Source organism: Octopus bimaculoides, chromosome 5, assembly GCF_001194135.2.
Source record: "Octopus bimaculoides isolate UCB-OBI-ISO-001 chromosome 5, ASM119413v2, whole genome shotgun sequence".
NCBI classification, from domain to species: Eukaryota; Metazoa; Mollusca; class Cephalopoda; order Octopoda; family Octopodidae; genus Octopus; species Octopus bimaculoides.
In genome coordinates this window covers 28,017,190-28,022,800 of record NC_068985.1, presented here as the reverse complement: position 1 = coordinate 28,022,800, position 5,611 = coordinate 28,017,190, and the positions used below count along the sequence as shown (strand labels likewise).

Below are 5,611 nucleotides of genomic sequence, written 5' to 3'. Positions count from 1 at the left end.
TATATATATACACACACATTAATCTGATGGGTTACTCTATATTCTCGTACTGCAACAAGAATATTAATGAATATTTATCAATGTTTAAATCTTTAATTATTTAATTAATCTTTTTTAAACTAAATTTTATTTTTATTCCCATTTTTATATCTGAATCTCCACATTTAAATTACTATCACAAGTTTACATTATCTACAAAGTAATACATTGAAAATTAAACACACAAACCCTAATGTGATCTAGTTCTACCCGATGTATATTTTTAGAGTTACGTCCAATATCATCAAGAACTTCCTAATGTGATAAGAAAACATTTCATAAAAGGATACAATCATTGAAAACTATTTCAAGTTAGGTGTAGTTGCATTGGGTTTTGGTGAAAGTTTGCAGGCACTCCAAACCACCTACTCGGCCAATAACCAGAAAAACAGTTCTGCGAAGAATTATTTGAATAATTCCGTTGACTTACGAAGCATTAGATAGATAACAATAATATTTGAAATAATAAAATGTGCCCCTTGAAATAGGTATGTGATGCTGAAACATAAACCTACTTAGCATCCTCCTACAACACTATGTCAGAATATCAGAGGGCAGCTTCAAAAGCAAGTTTATAAACTGTAATTCCACTTTTAGGCTTACAGACAAAAGAAATGATTCAGCATATATGGTACTTGAAAACTCGTACATGATTGTAGCCTGCTTACTTCAAGTACGTGATTGCGGGCTACAGAATCATTAACATAAGGTACTTGAAAGACCACAACATCACCTGATCTCTCCTGTTAGCCGCAAACGAGTGTATCCGTTGTTTAAATTTCTGTAACTTCTATAATGATGAAAATACTTCATCCTTACAAATCAGCAGACATTTTTCAACAAAAGTTCAGAACTAAATTCTAAGTGCCGTCGTGAAAGCAAATCAATCATTGCCAACAACAACAACAGAGTTATAGGTCTTTTTGGATCTTAATGATAAACATAAACATCCAAAACAATTGCGACCGTTAGTTCTAATCGCGTACACAAAATCATAAGACACGTAGAACAAGATTCATAAATAGCAACCCAACGATGTCCCGCTCTATCAGCAACCGAGCCAGCTAACCAGGTAGCTAAACTCGTCTGAGAATTTTCTAAGGAAAAAGGCAGGAAATTTCTACTAATGGAACGGAGTAAACTGGAGCTATAATCCGATGTAAGAAATATTCCATCTACAAAGGCATTGCATGTATATTAACTGTGTTCTAAGTATTATTCGTAGTTATAACTCTATACACAATAATAATTAGAAGCACACAATGAACTCTCTGTCTGCCTGTCCCTTTGTCTGTCTGTCTGGCTGGCTGGCTGGCTCTCTCTCTCTTTCTCCCTCTCTCTTTCTCCCTCTCTCCTTCCCCTTCTGTTTCCATATGTGTGTATGTGTGTGTGTGTGTGTGTGCGTGTGATTGTTCAGTTTTATTTCAAGATTTCTTGCCAAGAGAGAAAGATTCGGTTTCTAACCTAGATCCTAGGCTCTTTCATTGGGGTTTTAGCATCAACAACAGGGCATTTTTGTATGTATGTATGTATGTATGTATGTATGTATGTATGTATACAGGCAGATTTTTTTTTTTTACTTTCTGTATGTATTCTCATGCATATAGTTGAATATCTAGATGGATACCATGATATTAACGTACAAGTGGCTGAGCATACCTCAGACACGCGTAATCTTAACTTTGTTCTCAGGGAGATTCACCGTGCCACACGATGTGACATGACTGGCCCATTAAAATACAGAAATACAGGTACAACTTTACTTATATATATATATGTGTGTGTGTGTGTGTGTGTGTGTGTGTGTGTGTGTGTGTGTGTGTGCGTGTGTGTGTGTGTGTGTGTATGCATATATATGTATATATATATGTGCGTGTGTGTGTGTGTTTGTATGTATATGTATATGTATATATAATTGTCAAAGACCCTTAGAGTTGCGAAAGACACATATCTATGCACTGACAGGGAAGATAACCACTCAACAGGGAGCAAGACCACCATACTAGTCCAGTTATGCTTGAAATTAAAGCTCATCAATGGTGACTATTCCATCGCTGGATCGGTTGGCTAAATTTAACTGTCAGTATGTAGTATTTATTATATGAATCAATAGATGGTTCAGGAAAATACGACTCTAAGGGTATTTGACATTTATTTCTAGCAATGTAGCTCCTAACCTGCACACCCAGTCACAATTTGTGACAACTGAATTTTTCGTTCTTGGTTTTTATATTGCGTATAACCACTTTCGTTGCATATATGTGTGTTTGTGTGTGTGTGTATGTTTGTGTGTGTGTGTATGTTTGTGTGTGTGTGTGTGTGTGTGCAAGTGTGTGTGCGCATGCATGCATCCATAGATAGATAGTTAGATAGAAAGATAGTCAACAAATCCAAAACATCCTTCACTTCCAGATTCGTGTAAAACGCAAAGAAATTTTCTGGAAAAAGGCTTGATGAATGAGACCCAATCGTTAATATAGAATTACCAAAAATTCTGACTACGTATTTTTTCTTAATGCACACACACACACACACACACACACACACACACACACACACACACACACAATTAAAATTACGCACCTGTCTTTAATATCGGTTCAGCTAAAACTATATCGCTTTTTGAAAGTGTACCAATTTGCACAATAATTCTCAATTAATTATATTACTGATTAGTAATCTTTCCTGTTGCTTGTTGCTATATATGGAGGTACAAAATACTTTTAGGCATTCAGTTAGATGATGAAAAATAACTAATTTCAGAAAAGCTACATAGTCTTTGAATGCCTACTTTAAAGGCCCCTATGTAAAATTTCAGAGACTTAGCGGAAACAACTGTGGACCTCAGCTTGCAACATACATTCAGTTTGGGTTCGTAGAATCTTCTGGCACTACATACATATCCTTGAGAAGTTTTAATTGTTAATTCTTACCTGTAGTCGTTATTTTCTTTGTTTCTTTGCATTATGTAACGCTTCTCTTCAACAATATAAAACACGCCTGAAACAGCTGTAATGAACCACAATTCGTCTGTTGTTACTGTTCATATATATATATATATAGTTAAAATTTACAGAAAGCAAAAGACGATGACAGGTGAAGGAAACACAAGCAAGTGTATTAGTTTAACGCTCGGGAGGAATGGAAAAGACATATATATATATATATATATATATATATATAGTTGAAATTTATAGAAAAACAAAAGACGAGGATAGGTGTAGGAACAACAAGCAAGTGTATTAGTTTGACGCTCGGGAAAATGAAGAAGTCTTTTACGTTTCGAGTCTACGCTCTTCAACAGAAAAAAAATAAGAGAAAATAAACAGAGAGAAAATGAAAAATCTTGTAGATATAAGCGGTCCAGCTTGACAAATGATTGGAAAAAAAAGTTTGAAAGAAAAGGAGATAATAATAACGAAAAATATGTATATTTCGGCGCAGGAGTAGTTGTGTGGTAAGTAGCTCACTTACCTACCATATGGTTCCGGGTTCAATCTCACTGCGTGGCATCTTAGGAAAATGTCTTCTACTGTAGCCTCGAGCTGACCAAAGCCTTATGAGTGGATTTGGTAGACGGAAACTGAAAGAAGCCCGTCGGATATATATAGGAAAATGAAAAAAAGGCAGAATGCTGAACTGGAAGCATATTTTAATAAAGATTTCTAACCGGTTTTCATTGCGAAAGCAAATTATCAAGAAGAAGGAGAATGAAAATGTTTTTTACAAAGAAGTACAAAATGAAGAAAATAATATATAAAAAAATAAATATACCCATACATTATATTGTCTTTGAGCTTTTGAAGTTCAATAGTAGTTCATGTATATAATAGTAGGAAAAATAAGGATGCATGAGAGTTGAGAGTTTTGTTAGGTTTTAAAAAAGGGTTAAAAGTTTGTGTTAAGCAGGAAATGTGGTGTCAAAACAGGAAGTGTGTGTAAGGAGAGACAAACGTTTTTAGTTGGAGTTATGAACTCTTTTTCAACAGGAATTTGTCAGTATTGAGGGAGATTTATTTGTTCCTTATGGACTGCTACTCTTTCAAATGACTGAAACAAATAAAAGAAGAAAAAAATATAGACTTAGCTTAGGCATTGCTTAATCCTTTGTCGTCTTTTTTTCTTACACACGCTAACACACAAAGACACGCTCACACACACACACACACACACACACACACACACACACACACACACACACACACACACACACACACACACACACGTACACACGCACGCGCGCGCGCGCGCATGCACGCACACATACATGTAGAGGTGTATGTATATAAACTCGCAACACACAACTCCGTTTGATGCAAGTTTTGTGAACAAAATTCCTCACATATTCAAATACGCTTATCGTTTATAGACATGCGGAAAACAAAAACATCGCACAATAACTGAGATACTTAAAATAGTCACGACTGAATGTATGTGAGACATTTAGAGCAATAGGAATGTCTTTACAGACATCTGTAGCTACTGCTTCTCGCAAAGTTCACACGACGAACAATGTCTATGTTTAGCATCAGTGAAATTCACAGATACAGAGAGTGAAAATTTTTTATAAAAATCACTTAATTTACATACTTTGTGCGTGCGCAAACACACACAAATACATACACGTACACTCATACATAAAACTATACTCATATATTCACACACACACACACACACATATGTATATATATATATATATATATATATATATAATCTGGAGAATCTACTAGAATAGATGCAAGCGCTAATTTATAAAAACATGTGACTTAATAAAAATCCGTAAATGTACAACCATCCAGATATCTGAGTACCTTGTTATTTTTTATAATATATAATTCCCGTACATCACCTCCAAACCTTCTTATATATATATATGTGTGTGTGTGTGTGTGTGTGTGTGTGTGTGTGTGTGTGTGTGTGTGTGTAATATACGTATCTAGATACATACGTATGCACACAGACATAGAGACAAATGCAATATATACTTTTGTGCGTGTGTGTTTACAGACTTGAATGTGCATGGCTCAGTGGTTAGAGCATCGGGCTTGCAATCGTGAGGTGAGGTTGTGAATTTGGATAAGGTTCCGTTCTGTTTTTCAATAGGTCACTGTATTTCACGTTGCTCCAGTTCACTCAGCTGTAGAAAGGAGTTGCGGCATCATTGGTGCCAAACTATATCGATCTTTGCTTTTCCCTTGGGTAACAGCAATGGTATGGAGAGGGGAAACTAATGTGCATGGCGGACTGCGTCCCTTCCACAAACAATCTTGCCCGGACTTGTGCCTCGGAGGAGAACTTTCTTGGTGCAATCACATGGTCACTGTTGACCGAAGGAGTTTTTACCCTCTATGTATACAAACATACGTGCATCTATATATGCATATGTATTTTTATGTAATATATATTGTGTCAGAAGCTTGCTTCCCAACCGCACGGTTCCGGGTTTTGTCCCACTGCGTGGTAACTTCAGCAAGTATCTTCTATTATTGCCTCGGGCCGACCAAAGACTTGTGAGTGGATTTGGTAGACGGAAACTGAAAGAAGTCAGTCGTATATATATATATATATATAT

At 35.9% G+C, this 5,611-nt stretch overlaps 1 protein-coding gene and 1 long non-coding RNA gene across 5 annotated transcripts in view; one reads left to right on the top strand and one right to left on the bottom strand.

Moving 5' to 3' along the window:
• LOC106877962 (uncharacterized) overlaps positions 1-5,611 on the top strand; it is a 433,893-nt gene that overhangs the window by 55,603 nt on the left and 372,679 nt on the right. The window lies entirely within an intron of this gene.
• LOC106877977 (uncharacterized) overlaps positions 1-5,611 on the bottom strand; it is a 26,639-nt gene that overhangs the window by 6,738 nt on the left and 14,290 nt on the right. The window contains exons 3-5 of one of the 2 annotated variants that reach the window (XR_001410448.2): positions 3,820-4,089; positions 3,514-3,622; positions 2,973-3,048 (exon numbers count right to left, since the gene is read on the bottom strand). This is a non-coding gene — a long non-coding RNA (uncharacterized LOC106877977). Of the gene's footprint in view, positions 1-2,972; positions 3,049-3,513; positions 4,090-5,611 lie in introns of both variants that reach the window. The other variant, XR_008264219.1, reaches the window with a different exon arrangement.